General features: G+C 45.5%; 1 protein-coding gene across 1 annotated transcript in view; it reads left to right on the forward strand.

The window, feature by feature from the left end:
* Nucleotides 1-1,716: 1,716 nt before the first annotated feature.
* Nucleotides 1,717-22,089, forward strand: part of LOC138284807 (uncharacterized) — a 353,976-nt gene continuing 333,603 nt past the window's right edge. Inside the window, exon 1 of the mRNA XM_069223976.1 lies at nt 1,717-1,855. The gene's annotated coding sequence lies outside the window, so the exon portion shown is untranslated. The remainder of the gene's footprint in view (nt 1,856-22,089) is intronic.

A 22,089-nucleotide genomic window follows, 5' to 3' on the forward strand; every position in this document is an offset into this window, starting at 1 on the left:
CCGGGAGGACAGCACAGCTCTAAGTCTGAAACTGCCCTCAAAATCATCAACTCAAGCAGCCCTTTTTATATACTTTTGCTACCTTGAATGCATCTTATCACTTGTCATGCATTTTGATTTAAGCGCTCACGTGGTACATTGTGTCACTGCTTTCGTCAGCATGAAGCTGCATTTCTCATAAGAAAGCATCTAATTACACATTTGCAGAAAAGCGAAGGTTACATATCTGTCACGTGCACATTTAGTGAAAAACAGCAATACCTTTTATCTCACGTTCTAAGGCTGTCTGTAGCTCCACCTTTTCTAACTCCAGGCTTGGAGCTCTCCCCGACTGTCTGGCCTCCCTCACACAGCTGCTGACCTTCTAGCATCAAAAGCTTTTACATTCCTGTCCAGAAACTCCCTTTCCTCATTAACGTGGATTTGAAATGCGTGCCTTTCCTGTAACTATATTTATTGCAAGCTTCTAGGCCTTTCTACGTGTAGCTGCTTTGTGGATAACTATGCCTTTGTCTCTCTTCTCTGTCTCCTGCACTGGCCTTTTACTTGGATGCCATGAGCACTCGAGGCCTGTATTTCTCTCTGAGCACATATGATTCTGCACGTTTTCCTCCCAACTCTTGCTTTAGCAAAAATGGGCCTTCTCTTTCCAAGTTTTCAGTAACAGCTGTGATTCAGGGGAGACAGTGAGTGGGGGTCAGAGATCGGGCCAGTGAAGCTGCAGGTGGAAAGGAGAACGCACCTTCAGTCTATGTGATGGAGGCCAGGGCACAGTGTGCAGGTGGGTGTGCAGGGTTGAAGGCACCGAAGGCTTTGGCCGAGTAGCTTTTAGGGCTGCAGCTGGTGGCTGGGGGACCAAGGGTCCTGATGCTGGGTGCGGTCGTGGTGTGTATGGGCTCACCCGCTGTCTGTCCGCTTGACACAGTGGTGTAACAAAGGTCCCCCCGCCGGCCCCGTAGTGCGGGGGAGTCCAAGCTCCAGGAGCCCCCTTAGCGCAATACCTTGGCCTGAGAGCTCCTGATTGAATCAGGAGGGGGTCCTCCGTGTAGTTTGCAGGGGGGGGGGCTCTAGTTTTGTTATGCCACTGGCTTGACACTGCCACCAAGAAGGCTTCTGGGTGGGAGGGGGATGAGGCGGAGGTGGGCGAGGCTAACAGTGACAGCAGCGATGGAGAGGAAAAGGCAAGAAAGAAAAGGGCAGGAAAGCAGAGCAGGCAGAAAAGCGCGAAAAGGGAGAGCAAAAAGAGCAAACGAGATCGAGAGGCAGAAAGAGAGACGTTAAGTGGCAAAAGCGGCAGAAAATGAAGGGAAGTATAGGAGGAGAGGCAGATGGGAGACACAGAATCTAGTCAGTAAGAGGTAGGACACCACAAGAGAGATGCTGTAAGAGGCCCTGGAGCAGCACCCAGAAGAAGGACCAGGCAGGGCCAGGTAACCTCCTTCAATGTATACGATAAATCAGGTTTAAATTGCATGATGATGAGTACTTTGTTTTTGCTATGAGTGTCAAGTTTGGGTTAAGAGTGGGTGGATTTGGTGGCTAGGTGTGCATTGTTTCTGTGTTTGATCCAACTCTCTCTTGCCCCTCTACACCACGCCTTGTTTTCATGACCCCCATGCACACCCTCGGTACATGATGTACCTTTCTTCCTGAGCCTAGGAAACAGGTAAGCCCTCCGGACGGATTCAGCTGGAAGCTCGCAGAGCACGAGAGGGGTGGGGCTGTCTCCTCGCCTCTGGGCTGAAGCACCTGTGCTCACCCATCAGTGCTCAGATCCACTGTACACAGCGCAGAGCACACACTGCGTCCGTGGGCTGCCGCTGCCCGAACGCAACCTCGGCACCCGCACTGCAAGGTAAGCGATGGGGGCTTCTCTCTTTGGGCTCATGGCCGCTTTGGGATAAGCTTCCCAGTGTGTCCCCAAAGCAAACTCCGCACTTTACACTCATCGTCTGCAAATGCTGCGTCTGCGCTGAGTGGGAGTGACTGGTACACGTGAGGGAAGCACTCTACTTGCAATATGTATGGTTTGTTGGAAGTCCTTTCACTGCAGACAGGGGCGGCAGCTGTCTGGGGCGGGATAATGAAGAAAGAGTGAAAGCTGTTGAAATATTAAATACTGCAACCCAGCCGTCAACACGCTGGCAGGTTGACAAGTCCCCAGGTCCCCTTTATCCGTTGTGATACTATTGTAGTGCCAGTCTAGCGCCGATGCGTGCAGCGGAGAGGCGCTAACCACCTCCAAAGTCGGCGGATTCTAGAGCGCTGCAGCGGGTCGGTGACTTGTTTCATTTATTTCCAAGCCACTTGGTCAGGCTGTACGATCTGCCCGGTGCCGTTTTGGCACACCAAAAACGCAGGACTGTTATATCAATGCTGCATAAGACAACTTCTTTAAGTGCGCTTTGTGCCTTTCCCTCTTTGTGTAATTCTGCTCAGATGCAGTTCACTATTGTTCTCCCTGATGATATCATTTATGTGTGTTGTGGGTGACGCAGTGCTTTAAATGAGCAGGTGCTGTCCGGTACGGAGTACCTGCACTTCTTTAATTTGGAAGGGAAAGTACCTGCGCATATAAGCACTGATTTTAATGGGAGTGTACCTGCACTTCTCAAGAGCAAACAGGTACTCTAAATAGTGAGTACCTGCACTTCTATATTTCTATTTAAAGCGCTGGTCTGGTGTTCTTTAAAAAACTGATTTTTTATTTTGGATCTTTACATTTTGTACCTGAAAATGTGCTTTGTTTTGTGTGTCTCGCTGCACGGTGCCTTGGTTGCGTCCTTCTATTTGTCTCAGTTCTTTTTCTTAAGACTTTCGGACCACGTCTCTGATTAAGATGATAGGCAGTGGAGATGAATGCGAAACATTGTCAAATGCTTGTATGTCACTTTGTATTAAGAGCAAAGTCCAGTTCTGTCCACCAGATGCTGTTCTCTGGAGCATCATAAGGTTTACTGAAACATTATTTTTTCAACATAGGAATAGTAGACACATGTCTTTCTGCAATCTATGTCCTACGTTTAGGGTCAGAGTTGGTAGTGTAAATTATGTTTTTTACGAAGAATTTAACAGATTACTTTTTCTGTGAGATTATCACTATCACAATGGGTGATAGTCACTCGACCGCAGGATGCTCCTAGATGCCTGGATTCTGCAGGGGGTCATTCAGTCTTTACAGTGAATGACTGACTCTCTTGCACAGTTCGGAATAATTGCAGGCAATAAGATGCAGCACTGATTATGGGAAAATTGTGAATGTTCGATGATGACGCCAGTGAAAGGCTCAAGTGCAAAGATGTTTTCTTGGCTCATTACCATCGTTATCTCATTCCATGTTTCCTCTATTAGATATCCAGTTACATTAGTGGATGTATTCATGACTCCAACTCTCTTGCTCCCTGGACTGGAGACAAGCATCCTGAGACCTTCTTTAGTTTTTGCATTGAGTGGGTCCTGGGCTCCTTTGACCACTGGAACCAAGCTATACTTGGCTGAATAGCCCTAACTAGGGCAAATCCAGTCCTAGGTTGCTTGTGTTCTGGTTCAGGGAGGACCTGGCCTGGAAGTTCGGGCTGGACTGTTCCCAGGAGGAACAATGGATTTGGATGTTGCCTGAGTGATTGCCAGTGGCTGAGATTAATTTAAACATTCAATCCATCACCTTGTTGTTTTTGTACTTGACACTCTCAGCAGGAAGGCAGATGTCAAAACACTAGGCAAATCTTTGCTTCTCCAGGTGATGTTCTTCATCTCTGTATGACTGCTAGATAGAAACTGGCTCTGGCCACACATCAGTCATTCAAGTACTCTGAGCTGCACTCCCTTCCTTGGTCAAGAATAACTTGAAAATGGAGCAAAGTGGTTGGTATGCATTTTATTTAGATAGGCAATGTGGATCCACTGTCTCAAAGTTCAGAACCAGTTTGGGGTGGTTCTTTTTCAAGTTTTCTTCTCAAGCTGTTCACAGCCTGTGTAAAGTGATGCTTCTCACAGCAGATAGCACGGAAGCTGTTTCCAACCTGGCACACCCACAAAATGGGCACAATTAAGTTTTGGGTTTCTGCACCTGGCTATCATCAGCCACTCTGCTCTAGTAATTATGAGGGCTAAACAAGAGGGAAGGCTTGACCTCAGCATTCATGGAAAAAACTGCAGACACACCCATCACTCCTCCTATCAACAAAATAGCAATGCTCACATAGAAATAATCAGCAGCATTTTGCTAAAAGTATTAATGACATTTTTATAAAGATGTTGTTGAGTCTATCCCCCTCACTATAATGTCTGGATCCTCACCTTCCTCCCATAGTAATACAGGCAACACACTTTTAGTGAACAAGGAATATCTCCACTTCTTCAATCTTGTGCCATAGTAATAAAGGGATATCCAAAATGGTTCTAGTTGGTTTCAATATGCACACTCATGCATACACTCAATATACAGGCAAGATGTCAGATCAATGATCTGGGTTTTCACATAACAGTGGAATTTTACAATCCAACCAAGACAGAATTCCTATTATTTGCCAAGAACAACAAACAGAATATATTACAAAACTGGCTCAATGTCATGAACTATGATGGCTTCAAACCACAACTATCACCAAATGCTAAATCACTTGTATTCACTGTGGCACCAACCTCTACCTCAAGAAAGACAGTGCCAAAAAATAAAGGCAGTCTAGTACCAGTTCTCTATTCTAAACCAAGTCACACTGTTTCTTCCAAGAAGCAGCTTTAGAACTCCTTGTGCTCTTGCATCTGGATGGTGATAATGCTGTGCTTCATAGCCTCCCAGATCCCTTAGGGGCACCCTGCACATTGCAGCATGTCCTATGCAGGGCCTGAAGAAATATGATCACATCTTGCCCAACCTGATGGGACTCCATTAGCTCCCCTTGCCAGCCCACTTCATCTTCAAAACCAGCTGCATCACTTACAAAGCAATCACAGCCAGCACCTCTGTTTAACTCACAGACAAGCTCACTATCTCTGGTGGTTGTCAACACACCCGCAGTCAGGACACCATCAGACTGCAGACTAAGTAGTGTAAAAAGTAAAAAAACACGACAACTGGCCTTTTTAATCTATATACCCAAGATCTGGAACAACATTGTCTTATCCATCAGGATTGCCCCAGCACTGCTACAATTTAGGAAAGAGTTCAAGACTCGCCTCTTTAAAGAGCACCTTAACCGTCCACAACTCATCTTCCTCTCCTATTACTCGATGACTTTAAGCTTGCCTTTGAACATGTACTCTGCTCTACCGCCTTTTCACTAGGTTTGCGCTATAGAAATAACATACACATACATACATACATATATACATACATACATACATACATATATACATATATACATACATACATACATAAGTACATACAAGAGTGGTTAGGAGGCCATACTTTCACTGACAGAGACAAAAAGATCTGGTCAACTATATGGGACCACAATACCGAGTATGCTACCAACACCATCTCATGTGCTAAACCCAAGACAGGCACAGTAGTCCTCTTTCAAGTCTGAGGGTATCCTTGATGCACCCCTCCAGGTCACAGGACAGATCCTGGACCTCAGATTTTTGGGGAAAACGCTTAGGCCTCTGCTGATAAACTAAATTAGTATGACACCAAGGCCAAAAAAGTCAGGATATTAAAAAAAACATGCAGCTAGTCACTCAGAGCAGAAGTACACACCGTTATACTATGTAAGGGACATCCCTATCCCATCAGAGTGTGTCACTTATAATATTACAAGATGTATTTGGGCTCAGGCGGAGCTTCTGTGGTTTTGTTGCTGTCAGTGAAAATTGCAGTTGCTGTTTAAATGATTATTACCAGCTTCTATGACTGTGTTGTGAATTACTGAGCCCTTCTGCTACTAGATTGGTGATTAATAAGAGCTTTTACTGCAGTCTTGCAGGGACTGAGGTGTGCTCCGGAGTAACTGAGAACTTTGTTGGCTATGTTTGGGGGTCATCAAGAGTTAAAAGTAAAGAGAGAGTTTTCATGGAAGGGTTGGGGTTCATAAGAGCTTCCGTGAATCTTTTCTATGTCACACGGATACCCATAGTAGGGATGGCATCACAGATGGTGATAAACAAGCATTTCTGTGGCCTGGTAGGAAATTATTCAGATCTCACATTTATATTAGGTGTTTCACTGTGGAAGTCCAATGCTAGTTTAGTGGTCAATAAGAATACTCATGGCAGTGTTCCAGGTTCTTTAATTATCTTCTGGCTTATTCTGTGGTTCCCAAGAGCATTCTTGGGTGGGTTGAGATACCTTGATTACTTTCATGTCTTTCATGTCTTTGGTGATAACACAAAAAGCGTCCATGCCTGTTTCAGTGTCTCCTGAAACACACTGGTAAGTTGGCCTCATTAAAATCTTTCATGGCCCTAATTGCCTTATTTAGAGCTATGTGATGAAGTCATGAAAATCTTCATGTAATTTGTAGCATCATCAAGCGATCAATTGTGTTTGTGTCAGTGAGAGATTGTAAAACGCTGTTAAATGTTACAGTCACATTGTATGGCTTTGTGGTAGGTCTCTAAGACCTTTCACTGATCTGTTGGAAATAACTAATATATTATTTTAGTATGTTTGAGGCCTCTACTGTTATTCATAGTTGATCATAGTTGTGTTTGGCAATTACAGAGAAATGCCATGGCTCTCTTTGTAGACTCTGTTTTCTAAGTTTAGAACCTCTGTGGTGATTAACATCACTTAGAGCTTCCTTTGCTGTGATCTGGCATGGGAAGACTACACTTCTGTTTTAGTTTACCAAAAGAGGTAATGGGGAGCTAGACTAGTTTATTGGGGTGTGTTCTTGTCCGTGTAACGATATTTGGATCTCTGATCCTTCCTAGCTGCTGTGGCTGTATGAGATCAATGAGATATTCTATGATGGTGCTGGGTTTCCGGGGACATTCCATGATGGTGTTTTGGTAACTGCAAACTGTAAATGATTAGGTATAGCTCACAGCATTCTATTCTACAGACTGCTTATGTTTGAATTTGGCAACTCAGAGAATTATGTGGTTTAAAGTGTTCAAGGAATTTGCTTGTGTTAGAGTCAATATGGACTCAATGATTCTGATGTGAACTATTTAGGCCTGATAGAGAACACAATCCAAGATGCATGGGTAAAAGGCCATGAAAGACCACACATGCATAAATAATTCTAAACCGAAGATGATTGCCTGCGTTCTGAATGGAACTAAATTAAGAGTACTAAAAGGTTGGGCCACAACTAACTAAATGTAAACTAGAAGAGGCCAGTCAAGCCTGTGAACAACTTCAGTGAGAATAAGTTAGGTTGTACAGGGTCATATGTTGTAACGGTACCTTTATGTATGGTCACATTTATTAAAATCAACAACATTCAATACACCACAGTCTGCCAAACAAGTTAAAGCAACTTGCATTAAAGAGCACACATGGGTGCCATTCACCACAGGGCATAGACTGGAAAATTGCTATGCAAGTCATTAATTTCCATATTACAGTCTCAATTTTATAAAGGGTTTTTACCACTGCTGGCTTGTAGTGTATGTCAAGAAAAACCAGTATTATTCCAAAACTAGCACACATCATAGCAAGCTAGTTAATAACTGCTAGGCATTAACAATTGAAAGCCATGGTAAAGGAGCCTCCTTGAATTAATTCAGTAGAGGCATCACAAGCCTTTCAGGATTGTGGCAGTCCTAAGCCCACAAGCAGAACCTCTGTTTTTTCCACTGCAGGATCTGAGCTTGAATAGCTATTTTGACAGAGTTTAGAAATCGTTTGGCTGTGCTTGATTATGTGTAACATCTATTGCTGTCTTTGGGTCACATAGTGCATCCTTGAGCTCACAGTGTTCATAGGTTATTCCATAAATGTATTTGGCTATAGCTTTGGGGTATTTCCTTAAATGCTTTTATGGTTGGGATGAGATAAGCAGGACTGTTCACAGGTGTATTGTAGTTGCAAAGCACCTCACTTGCTATGTTGAGGTTAAGTAGATCTTTCAGGGTAGGTTTCATAGTTGTTTTGGAGTCCTAAGGAAGTGCTATGGCCGGGCTGAAGTCAAAGTGATTCTACCATTAGTGAGCCTTAATGGTTGAGGTTCTGCTGTGTTGAAGACCTACAATTATAGAATTAGGGTGCATTTGCTGCTCTAGGATGATTCAAAACTCCCCTTTGTCTGCAACCCACAGGTAGGTTTCATGGCAATGGGCAGGTTGAGAAGGAGCCCCCATGACTGTGCTTGAGTCAGTCCTATAGATCTGTTGAGGTCATGAAGTCATTCACTAATTATGTGACGTCACCCAAATCAACCATTGTAGACTCGCCTTCAAACAGAGATTCCGCCAGTATAGCGTTGAAGTAAAAAACATCTCCAAATGCAGTGCTGGGGTAACACCACTCTGCCACAGCCATATTGAGGAGACAGATCAAACAGATATCCTGTGTGCTTTTAAGGAGGAGGGTCATACTGATCACAAATTATGTATTGGGTCATGCTGATGGGCTGTCACAAACAGACCTTTGATGTCCGAGTTGTGGTTGAACAGTTCTCTTATGACGGTGTCCAGTTGACTTATGTCTCCCATGGCCATGTTGAAGGGGTCACACAGAACTTTTCTGGCCCTTTTGGAGTCACACAGGTCTACTTTAGCCCTGTTGGAGAGTCACACACATTTTCTGTCTATGATTGGGTCAAACAGTAATCTCATAGCAATGTTGGGATCAAAAGCCAAAGATCTCTGTGGGTCAGACACAATGATCTGCCATGGCATACTGGGTGGTCACATAGATTTTCTATGACTGTGTTTAAAGGATCATCCAGCACTTCCCTGACTGTGATGAGCTAGAGATCTCCCACTGCCATTTTGTAATTCCACATATTTCCAACGGAAATGCTGTAAGCCCAAAAAGCTCTCCCATGGCCGTGTGTTGGGGTTATTTCGAGATCTCATCTCTCAAGGTTGTTTTGGGGTAATAAAAGTCTACCATGGTCATGGCAAGGTCAGAGAGTTTAAACATGTCTCCTGTGGCCCGCTTGAGGAGACACACAGATATCTCATGAGTGTAATTGAGCCTCCAAGAGGTTTATTGCCAGTGATGAGGTCTCTACAATGCTCCCTGATAATGTTAGTGTGAGAGGAATAATGGGGACGAAGAGTGCATCATTTGCAACACTAATAATATTAGCTATAGTATTAGTGTCAGTGGCTGGTACTGATAGACATGTGTCAGTGAATAAAACCATGAGCTCTGATCACTGAACATCTGAAAGGTAAATCATGGAGCCCTGGAAAATCATACAACTCTTATGACCCATTAAAAATGTATTGCGTAGAATAATTTAATTGTAAGTCCAACGTAATCAGGAGACCTATCTAAACCACTTTGAGTGCACCATTAATGCCCATTTGATTTGTACAGTGCTCTGCGTCCTTTTAGAGACATGCCCATGTTTAACAAGTACCCTAAATAAAATGTAAATTAGATAAAGAAACAGCTAACCACACTGCCCTTGAGAAAGAATTGTTTTATACCTACAAGGCCAGCTGCGTTAAACTCCAATTGGCTGAAATATGATGCTAATCCCTAAAATTCTATTATGGTGGACAATAGTTGATCAATTACAAGAGAGGACAAGGTAGTCTGTAATTTGAGAGGGTCGAGGGATGCCGCCTCACAGAAGTTTGCTCAGGTGGCCTTCTCGATAGGAAGATACCTTGGAACTAGGCCCATGCGTGTCTGCTCAAACAAAGGTGAATGGTACCTTGTGTTCAGAACTCTAATGCGTCATTATATATTCATACACAATTGTGCAGCCATGCTGTTTTCCATGTAATTAAGACGTTTCTGGATCCTTTACTACATAATTTGTAGATTTTAACAACAATTGCTTAACGCGCGCACGTGTCGAGAGTTATTAACATTTCTACTCACAGGTTATAATCCTGCGCTAGACATTTTAAGTTAACTGGCCACCTTCAACAGTTGTTTGCTCTAACAAGCCACTTAATGGTGTGCCACCATTGCCAGATAGTCTAAATATACCCATTTGTTAGATCTGGACTGATATAGATCACTATACTCCTGCAGAAAAGTCCACCTGCTTAGTGGTTTTTCCACAATAATAAATCAAATTTGTAATAAGTGACTTCCACAAATCCTAATTTGTGAATCAGCCTCTGGGAATCCAGGCCATAAATCCCAATATAATTACCGTGAATCTGCCCCTTATTATTTTGCTATTTATTTTTTAGGCCTACATAACAAATATTGCAAAATCAATGCCTTCAATGCACTTTCCACTTTCCAAAAAGCAGTAGTGAAAGGTACAAAATACTAAACTCAGTAGCGTTACACAGAGAAACATGTTCCTCATATGACAGGTTTGCATAGTTAATACTCTTCCTGCAAAGCTACCTTTAACCACAGCGCAAACCTTGCTGAACAAAGCGAAGGGGCTGCGATTTCAGATATTAGGTCTTCTAATTAATTGGATATGATAGTGATTTCCTTGTTATCCCTAATAAAGTTGCACAGCTCTTGATAAACCGAACCGGTTTTCTACTTTATAGAGCCTAAAGGTCACAGCAGTTTTTTTTGCTGCTTGCCCAAGCCGCACATAGGCAGACCCAGCACCAGCAGCAATCACTTTCTTTCTACACTGCTCAGCTCCGTTGCGTCTGAATCACAGGGTGCGACCAAGGGGCCAATCCCAAAGCTTGTCCTAGAAACTTATGTCCATTCCACAGTTTCATAGGACATTTTTGTAGGGTTGGTTAGAATTATTACAGATTTCTCTAAAACTCCATAAAGAGTGATTTCCCTTTGGTCACTCAATCGTGGGGAGTTTGTTTAGCAAAGCTGGTACCAAGCACCCTAGCGCTGCCTTGGAAGGATGAGGAAGAAACTGCAATACAAGTGGCAGCATTACTGCAGACGTTTTCTGTCATCACTTACTCACTAATTTGCTTACTTATCACATGCTCACTCTTGCACACAAACACAGTATACGTGCTTCTTCACTCACTCACCCAGTCAACTACTCACTAATGGCTTACTTGCTTAACCCTACTTGCTTGCTCACTCATTTGTCTAGTAACTCACTCTCAGTCATTCACTTATTTACTCACTATATGTTTGCTTACTTCATCAATTGCTCATACACCTACTCACTCACTTTTGGATCTCTTGCTCACTCACTGCTTGCTCACTTACTACCAACACATTCACTCATTAAATAACTAAATGGCTACTCAGCCACTCACTAACTAATTAATTTGCTACTAGCTTACTCACTCAGCGACTCATTCACCTACCCACCATGTAGACTGCTTGTTCGCTCCCAATTTCACTCACCCACTCACTCATGGTAGGACCATCTTAGGCATGCAGATGGTTGGAGCTAAATCCTTGACTTGAAATTGAGATATTGATGCGTCATTGAGGTCACCTCCGGTAGGAGGATGCTGAGCTGAAGCGTGTGCCAGGAGATAGTGTCTGCTTTTGAGTTATTGATGCTGTATTGACTTCTTCTTGAGGTTCGAGTGTGTTTTGGAGAACTGTTTATGGTGCATCTTTTTCCGTTTGCACAATCCTTCTCTTCACTCCGAGCTCTTTTTGCCAAAATAATGATTGACCGTACTTGGTCTAGAACTATCCTAACCTACAAAAGCAGTGCATTTCTTGACAGAGAGCAGTATCACCCTTGCGGGAACTTTTATGTTAGGGGCTCTGTTACATACTATTCACAGTGAAGCATCCGGTGAGTTGGATTGACAGCTTTCCCTCTTGTCCAAGGTGTGTGATCCAGTTAAATCACTTTATTGCCCTGGACTTCAATCCCACAGTCTGGCAAACCTGGCAATAGTTAGAATCAAGTTCAGCGTTAGACGTGGCGAGTTTTACTGCAACACGGCTGCAGCTTTCGTTTGGTCATGAGCATGCCCTGTGTAGGACTTGTAATTCAACTTTAGCATTGTATGTAGGGAACAAAAATCCCACCATACTCAATTTTGTTGACTAAAGACCAAGACTGCCTAAAAGTGTTGTAGGTGAGGTTAGGACATTATAGCGTCTATCTGTTCTCTACACCAAACCGGAGTTTTACATTTTATATGGAAAGTTTTCAATAAATAGCCTCCTGGATGCTACACCTAAAACGTTTATCCAGAGATTAGGATATGACCAAGGTCTCAATTCTGAAATCAGTCACATGTCATGCTGATGCAACCTACAGAGCCCTTGGCTAGTAAATATTAAAAACCCGAGCAGAAGGGGTCTAATCCGCGTAGGAAATGTCAACTCATAACGATTCCTGTGGGCATGTTAAAATAGGCTCTAGCCAGCAGAAATATTTTGTTTCATCCTGAAGGTGAAAGCGGACCTAAGATTCGGAAACTTTTTAATTTTTTCGCTATCTTATCCACTCCCAACTTCAGCGAGTTAAATAGCCGATGTGATCTGTAGGGCATTCGATGAATCCCAATAAAGCCACCTCGATTTCTATCACTCTAATCTTCTGACACTATGGGGGTTATTCTAACTTTGGAGGAGGTGTTAATCCGTCCCAAAAGTGACGGAAAAGTGACGGATTTACCACCAGCCGTATTACGAGTCCATTATATCCTATGGAACTCGTAATACGGCTGGTGGTATATCCGTCACTTTACCGTCACTTTTGGGACGGATTAACACTCCTCCAAAGTTAGAATAACCCCCTCTGTATTATTACATTGGGTAATAGCTAAATCGACACTTTACATTGCATAGAAACCGCACACGGGTGGCATGAAGTGCTGTATATGAAAAGGCCACTTCATTAATAGCCCCATGCTTTCTAAAAATCTATAATAAAAATAATTACTTAGATCTATACATGTAGTGGGAGATTCAGGGAGCCATTTGTATCAGACGGCCTGTTCAAGTATCCTACATAATTTGCTTCTGTTTAAAAGTGTTGTACATCTTGCGATCTTATGTGGGAAGAGCTTGTGTCGCAAATGAGTGACCAGAGAAAGGGATCTTATACTAATCTCTAGTTTAATTTCTGCTTTAATTTCACGTTTTTAACACATTAATGTTGAAGTTGGTACTGTATGTTTTTTTGCAGACATATGCATGCTCCTTTAATACATTGGCATTTTTACATTTTATTAAGTTTACTCTTTTAGTGTCCATAACATTGGTTTGCAAAAGATGAATAAATAAAAGTGCGAACTTTTCCAGACCTGCACTATTGGCTTTGCCAATGCTTATTGCTTTTGTGGGCGACATTTTGAAAGCGATCTTCGTGCGCCGGCTCCATGGTGATATCTAACAGGGAGACAGTGCTGTTTATTTCTCCTTTGAGCGAGGCCCGCTTTGTTTTTGCCCTTTCGCAGAAAGCTCAGACAGAGCTCTTCCTCGGCTCATGCCAGCATGTATTATCCAGAGAGGGCACAATTAGGTAATGAATTCTGCGCAGCCCTTATCTCCTGAGGGGGCCTTTGCTTGCTCATTGTTTTCTCGCCGAACAGCGAAAGGGAAAAACTGACATGGTGACAGTCTCCAATGAATTCATTATGCGCAGTCTATGCACCAGGAAGGGCTGTTTGGCACAGAAAAGGAACTTCGAACCTGTAAATGTATTCCTCTTGCAGCACAAGCCCCTTACAAATATTACAGTACCAAGAGCCCTGCGTCAATAGTCCTTTTTCCTGGAAAAAAAATCTCGGGCTACATCAGTATTAAGGCAAAATGATGGGTACCCCCACAACAATGAAGGGAAGCACGGGAGGGTGGTGTAGGTTGGTATTATACCTTGGGATAGCGTTATGTTGAGGGCTACGGGAGGGCAGGGGTAGGGTGGGATAAGGACAGCTGCTGTGGACAAAAAGAACACAATAGCAAACGTGAGTATGAGGCCAGAGGCAGGGAAAAGGGATAGATACAGGTTAAAGTGAGTGACAGTTACTGTAGGAGTACGGGTTATAGTAAAGGGGGGGGGGGGGGGGGAAGGGGTGGCAGGAATTTCCTCCTAACAAAATGCCATAAAAAGGGAAATCGGAGATTTACCTGAAATTTACTTACCAAAATGATCCATGATTACTTTTCTTCCACAAACAGCAATACAAAACAAATATTGATAAAGCAAACAAGTGACGCCTTGTGTTATACAGCACTGGTTAAAAAAAAGAACCATGACACTATGGAGGCAATGTGATGATTCCTGCATTCGCACACGTCTTTATGTGGGCACACACATGATGCAAGATGTGTCGGGCATTTTGTTTCTTTTAAAAAACGAATAATTTAAATGTGTTCGAAAGTGCATTCTGTAAAAGGAGTGGCCTGGCGCCAATCTGTAGGTTCCAGGCCCGTCAAAAACTTTAAAAACATTTTTTTAAAGATATCTGAATGGAATGGGTAGTGGAACAGGGGAGGGGCAGGTGGAGGAGAAGTCAAGCAAGGAGAAGTGGGGGACGGAGGAGCATGAGACAGGGACAATTTAAAAAAAAACAGAAAGCGAAAAAAAAACAGGGCAGGGTGGGTGAGGTAATGAACAAGCTGAGGAGGGAGAGGGATCAACATGGAGTAGGAGGGGAAGCCTCACATAAGAGGGACAGCAAGAAAACACATACACTCTCATGGAATGCTGAATGAAAATAAAACCATAGTTGCCCGATTATAAGCATTGGAAGGATACACGTCATCCAGTCAGAAAGACAGTAAAGGAGTTATGCATAAAAAACACAAGGGACAAAGGGCCAGATGTAGCAAAGGTTTTTACCCATTCTGTGTCTATGGGAAAAAGTGTTCGTACGTATGGTCCAAAGACACGAAAAGGAAGGAAAGCCATGGGATAAGAGTCAAGCAAATGAGATTGACAAAAAGGCCACCCAATGGTAAGCAGGGGTCTGACACACATTCACTAAAAGTTTTGCTGTTGTTCACAACAGAGCTTGGAAAACAGACAGCAAAAAGCTGTCAGAAGATGATTTCTAACAACAGGATGCTGCGTTAAATCATGAAATAATTTCAACGTTCCATTAATTTCAGAAAACAATCAAAATGAAGCCCAGCTTTCTGCTTGTAATTCATTGATTTTCAAAGACTATTAAACTATTTTGCACTGTGATTTATGTTAATCTCTTTTCACAAATTTAATTTAATTTTACAGTTTACATACAGTAAATTGTAAAGCGTATTATACATTTTAAGCTGTTCAGCAATTTGTGTGGCGGCCATTTTTTCAGTCACAGTATTGTTTCTGAGATCGCAGTTGTAGATTTCTCTCCACCAGGTTGTGGCTGAGCAACGAGATACAAAGGAGTTGGGTCTTTGAATTCAACGCCATTCACAAAATCCACTCCTGGTCAGCAAACAAGGATTTTATTTCATAAAGAGATGAGATCTACACCACTAACGTGCATCAAGGTGATCCTCACAGTAACCGACACCAATGGAATCTTACACAATATACAGTCCACATGACATGCATGAAATTTCTGAGTTCACATAAACAAATGTGTCCTGCCAAAGGCAGAGACGACAGACTAAGGGCGCTGATCAAGGGAGAAAGAATGGAAGAAAGGCAAATATACTACAACACATGCCCCTTCTTTGGACAACAACAAGGAACAAGTACATACGTCTCATTGAAAGTTCTTGTGCCATTAGGGTTCTAAACTATGAAACTTTGCCCCCGTAGTCAGGGTCTACTGAGCCCAAGGATTCAGGAACACCAGAAGCAACACTATGTCCACCATCCTGAGCATGGACTCCAAAGTCGATGCCACGTCATGAAGAACAATGGTGGGTGTTACCACAAAGGGAGCCTTCAGATACTCATCCAGAAGTCCCATTCCTTGATAATCTTGAAACACTCCAGGAGTCACTTCTAGCCTCATCTGCTATATTCTTCCTTCACTTCTACACTGGTGAAAGGTTCCGTGAATAAAGACTTGCCTTTCTTCACTCAGCCAAGATTCTTCACTGAAACCACAACATCCTCCTCCAGTGCTCCGTCACAAGCACACACTTTACTATCACATACCTACTCATATTTCCGTTGGTAATTTTCCTGCCTCTGCTACATACATCTCTAGCAAGAGTACTACGCTACCACCAATGCTTCAATCAAACAGGGTTAAGCCAGCCACTCCTCACTTCATGGCACATGAAGGTAGCCTCCAGGGTCACACTTTTAGGGGAGGTACCATGTGCCTACAAAATGTTGCACATCTTTTTATGTGGAACTCCTAAATCTATCACCCTCTGAACACAATCTTTTACCACCCTGTTCATGTTTTCTGTTAGGTCATTTGCCTGTGGTGTGTATGGGCGGCCCTTTGGTATAATACGGACAAGCTTTTTTAAAAGGCTTTCATTTCTTGAGAAACAAATTGAGCACCATTACCACAAGGAAACTCCTCTTGCAAGAACTCCCAAATCACTTTTGTGTTCAGTGAACTCATACAATTGGTAGAGACCCACTTGGATGTGTAATCTACAAAGAACAACACACACCACTCTGCCAGAGACAGCAACTTAAAATGGACCAATTATGTCAAGATTTTATTTTGCCCAAGGGTCACCTGGTATTTGCACTACTGAGAGGAGACAGAAGGAGTAATGTGTTTTTTCTATATATCCCAGCACACAGTCTCCTATAAGTGTCGTAGTTTGCTTCTATATCTCTGGCCATCAGTATTTCTCTCTCACTTGGGCCTTAGATTTCTGCCAAGATGCCCCTCATTGGTCAGGTTAGTGATTTCCTTCCTCGTCATCAGGAGAAATCATCCAATTCATTCTTCACATTCCAAGACAGTTTGGCCTGATAAAGACAGTTCACCATATTCTAGCCATCCTTTGACAATCACTCCCATGACAGAGTCAGACACTTCATATTTAGCTCTTTCCTACTTCCTTATAGCAACAGCTCCCACTCAGCTGATCACAAGGGTGTGAGTGAAACTAGCACACAGAAGGCACTCCAAATGGATACTGAAATCACCCAACTCATCTAGCCACCTTTCCATTCTAGTGTTCACCCTTGTACCACCCTTAAATGAGAGGATTTGGACCAGGTGTCAGTGTTCCAACCTCACCTGGGAAAGGAAGACCCCACTAAAAGAGCTTGAAATGACAAATAGCCTGAAAACATACCAAGCTGCTCTCTAGAGGACTAATATTCTTCTGGACCCTTGCGAGAATACAAAAGCTATCACTTTTTCTTCTTTCACAACTGGAGTCTACACAGGACCTATCCCCTTTAAGCTAGCATTAGTGGTAAGAATTTTCTTCCAAAGTACATTAAAAGGACTCAAAGTGGGCATCCTAATCTTTTCTCTCACCTTTCCTGGTGGCTAGTGGGCTCACTTGACCCGAGTGCCGCTTGCTCGCCGTCCCGTAAGTTTGTTTTTCAGCTTTTTTCCGCTTTTCTGCGCCTCGCCGCCGGCGCTTTTTGCCCCATTGTGCCCCCCTGATTGCTGTCTCCCCGATCGTATTTAGTCCCAGTATTGTGTCCATATTGTGTTTTTTCCTGCATTTGTGACTGTTTTTGCCCGATTTCTGTGCCTTTTGCCCCTTGTGCGCTCCTCGACCCCAGCCGCTGCTTCCCTGCGGCCCCGCCCCCCCTCGCGCCCCCATTTGCCGCTCCCTCCCGCCTCCCGCCTCCCAGCTGCTCCTCCCTCCCCCCTCCCTTCTTAATGGCTGGCGCTGCGCGTCGCCAGTGAGCGAATTCGGACCTGGTTCAGGTCCTGAACTCGCCCCTCACGACCGCAGCACCAACCTGCTGCCTTCTGCCTCTGCCCCACGACCACGCTGCCGTCTGCGTGTTCGAGGCCCTCCTCCACCCGCAGGCATCCTCCTGCGCCTCATCCCTGGTGGCTAGTGGGCTCACTTGACCCGAGTGCCGCTTCCGCCGTCCCGTAAGTTTGTTTTTCAGCTTTTTTCCGCTTTTCTGCGCCTCGCCGCCGGCGCTTTTTGCCCCATTGTGCCCCCCTGATTGCTGTCTCCCCGATCGTATTTAGTCCCAGTATTGTGTCCATATTGTGTTTTTTCCTGCATTTGTGACTGTTTTTGCCCGATTTCTGTGCCTTTCGCCCCTTGTGCGCTCCTCGACCCCAGCCGCTGCTTCCCTGCGGCCCCGCCCCCCTCGCGCCCCCATTTGCCGCTCCTTCCCGCCTCCCGCCTCCCAGCTGCTCCTCCCTCCCCCCTCCCTTCTTAATGGCTGGCGCTGCGCGTCGCCAGTGAGCGAATTCGGACCTGGTTCAGGTCCTGAACTCGCCCCTCACGACCGCAGCACCAACCTGCTGCCTTCTGCCTCTGCCCCACGACCACGCTGCCGTCTGCGTTTTCGAGGCCCTCCTCCACCCGCAGGCATCCTCCTGCGCCTCATCCCTGGTGGCTAGTGGGCTCACTTGACCCGAGTGCCGCTTCCGCCGTCCCGTAAGTTTGTTTTTCAGCTTTTTTCCGCTTTTCTGCGCCTCGCCGCCGGCGCTTTTTGCCCCATTGTGCCCCCCTGATTGCTGTCTCCCCGATCGTATTTAGTCCCAGTATTGTGTCCATATTGTGTTTTTTCCTGCATTTGTGACTGTTTTTGCCCGATTTCTGTGCCTTTCGCCCCTTGTGCGCTCCTCGACCCCAGCCGCTGCTTCCCTGCGGCCCGCCCCCCTCGCGCCCCCATTTGCCGCTCCCTCCCGCCTCCCGCCTCCCAGCTGCTCCTCCCTCCCCCCTCCCTTCTTAATGGCTGGCGCTGCGCGTCGCCAGTGAGCGAATTCGGACCTGGTTCAGGTCCTGAACTCGCCCCTCACGAGCGCAGCACCAACCTGCTGCCTTCTGCCTCTGCCCCACGACCACGCTGCCGTCTGCGTGTTCGAGGCCCTCCTCCACCCGCAGGCATCCTCCTGCGCCTCATCCCTGGTGGCTAGTGGGCTCACTTGACCCGAGTGCCGCTTCCGCCGTCCCGTAAGTTTGTTTTTCAGCTTTTTTCCGCTTTTCTGCGCCTCGCCGCCGGCGCTTTTTGCCCCATTGTGCCCCCCTGATTGCTGTCTCCCCGATCGTATTTAGTCCCAGTATTGTGTCCATATTGTATTTTTTCCTGCATTTGTGACTGTTTTTGCCCGATTTCTGTGCCTTTCGCCCCTTGTGCGCTCCTCGACCCCCAGCCGCTGCTTCCCTGCGGCCCCGCCCCCCTCGCGCCCCCATTTGCCGCTCCCTCCCGCCTCCCGCCTCCCAGCTGCTCCTCCCTCCCCCCTCCCCCCCTCCCTTCTTAATGGCTGGCGCTGCGCGTCGCCAGTGAGCGAATTCGGACCTGGTTCAGGTCCTGAACTCGCCCCTCACGACCGCAGCACCAACCTGCTGCCTTCTGCCTCTGCCCCACGACCACGCTGCCGTCTGCGTGTTCGAGGCCCTCCTCCACCCGCAGGCATCCTCCTGCGCCTCATCCCTGGTGGCTAGTGGGCTCACTTGACCCGAGTGCCGCTTCCGCCGTCCCGTAAGTTTGTTTTTCAGCTTTTTTTCCGCTTTTCTGCGCCTCGCCGCCGGCGCTTTTTGCCCCATTGTGCCCCCCTGATTGCTGTCTCCCCGTTCGTATTTAGTCCCAGTATTGTGTCCATATTGTGTTTTTTCCTGCATTTGTGACTGTTTTTGCCCGATTTCTGTGCCTTTCGCCCCTTGTGCGCTCCTCGACCCCAGCCGCTGCTTCCCTGCGGCCCCGCCCCCTCACGCCCCCATTTGCCACTCCCTCCCGCCTCCCGCCTCCCAGCTGCTCCTCCCTCCCCCCTCCCTTCTTAATGGCTGGCGCTGCGCGTCCGCCGCCGCTGGCGCGCCGGAGGCGCGCCAGAGGCAAGCCCGTCTGCGCCCGTCCGCGCCGTGTACCGCGCCCAGCGCCACCCCCCCTGGTCCTCGCGCCTCCCGCGCCCACTTCTCGGCCGAAGAGCTCCGCGCCCTCAACCCCGGGCCCTCCACTGAATGCTTCCGGGCATCCCCGAAGCTCCTCAAGACCTGGCTCTTCGACCGCTAAACAGCCTCTCCACCCCCCCCACCTCAGCGCCTCGAAACCCTAACGGGTACATAGCGCGCTTTATAAATACTATGATTGATTGACTGATTGATCTTTGTTAAAAGCGGCATATCAGCCCTTTAACCACATGAGCTTTGAGCCTTTCTTCGAAAATACTCTTAAGGGCTGGACAATGCTGGCAAAAATGTACAGAAATGTAGAGTAATACTCCACCAAGCCTAGGAAGGACCTAACTTGTTCTTTGTCATTGGGGGCAGAAGTCTTTGTTATGCTAACTGCTAATTCTAACTTGAGACCGATGCCCTCATTGAGATGGAGTGACCTAAGAAGGTCAGTGAGCGGACCCGGATCCTACACTTCTCCTTTTTAAAGGTCAGCCCACTCCAATACAAACCTCAAGGTTGTATCATGTTCTTTTCAGTCCTTCCCGAGTACCAAAATATCATCCTGAAATAACAACATATGTGGGATATCCATCACATTCATATTTGTCACTTTTTAGAAGCATGCCGCAGCTGATGCCAAGTCAAACATAATACTGATACATCTGTATGTCCACAGAGGTGTTAAAAAGGTCAGAAGTTGCAAATTCTCATATAATAAAACCATATTATTGACGGCTGATTACTGATGATGATAAATATCTTGGCCCCTTCAACACTGCCAATGCTTCCAAAATATTTGACAAGGGTTGGCAATACAACTAAATGCACTTGTTGAGGTCACAAAGGTCAATGACATTCTTTTACATTTCCTTCCGTGTTCAGCCACTAGAACCACTGAACCACTGGCACAAGACATTCAGATTACTGCCCCCACCGGGTGTCTTTCCTAAGCGGGGAAGGTGCAGGGAGGTACCTCAAGGATTGGAATGGCCGGTACCAGGCTTGTCGTCACTCAATGTTGGGTCCTCCCCAGAACTGTACTGTCCTATGACATCCCTTAGGAAGGGATAGCTCATTACCTGTGAGAATAAGTAACTAGAGGCACAATTATTGATCATGCTTGTTTGGGTCAACCTAGGACACCCATGGCCATGAATGGGAAGATTCTAGGTAATCCAACATTGCTTACGAGGTACACGTGCTGCTCCATAGCAAGGTGGCCAACTACAAGAGAAGCCAGATGTCCCAGTCAGGAAGTGGGGCTTGTTCAATCCAAGATACCACCCATGAGAAGGGTGCAAAAGAGCATGCGTAACCTTACTAGATCCATAGATCATGACAAGGAATCCTGTAACGCTGAATCTTGGCCCAGAGGAAAGCATAAAAGGATCTCCCTTGGTACAACTTGAGAGGAGTAGGCTGCAGTCCGAACCTTACATGCGTGAGGAGCCTCATATACATAACTTCCCAGGATGATGGAAAATGTGACACCAGGGCCTGAGAGTACCTGTCATGTACCAGCTTGGCTAATATATGTTAAGGGTATTGACCTTGGCCGTCACAACGGCCTGTGGTGGGACTTGCTCTCCTAAAAAGGACCTACCCTATTATGTGTACATTCTTCAAGATGACCAATTTAAAGACCACGGTACAGGGTATCCCCACTTATGGTGTGAGAATCATTAGTGGCACATGGGAGGAACGTTAGGAAGGCTCCTGGTCCAAGCCAAACCTGGTGAAGGCACAAATGAGCTCTCCATTGCACAGTTTATTTCAGGATGTTAGTCCCCTCCTCTCATAATATAGATATAGATAGGTCAGGTCCCCACATCATGCAGGGTGTGTCATTTGTGGATGTAAAGAAACAAAGACTGTATTAAGATGCGATGAAACTGTTTCACAGCAGAACAAGAGATGTACTGCAACTTGCGCCACAGTGATCAATGAACGCAGGTTAGAGAAGGGGAGGAGCATTCAAATATGCATAGAATAATTAGTCAGAGGTTACTTATAATTTATGAAAATTTTTACACTAAGGCTATGAGCCCATCAATGTTTTCTGACTGGTTACTGTTCATTTAGCTGTGTTATTCGGGTTTGCTTCTGAATAGGCTCACCATAGCTGGAGACTAAGATGCAAGAGAACAACATTGGCTTTGGAGCTTTTGAAAGGCCATATG

This window comes from Pleurodeles waltl, chromosome 3_1 (genome assembly GCF_031143425.1).
Source record: "Pleurodeles waltl isolate 20211129_DDA chromosome 3_1, aPleWal1.hap1.20221129, whole genome shotgun sequence".
NCBI classification, from domain to species: Eukaryota; Metazoa; Chordata; class Amphibia; order Caudata; family Salamandridae; genus Pleurodeles; species Pleurodeles waltl.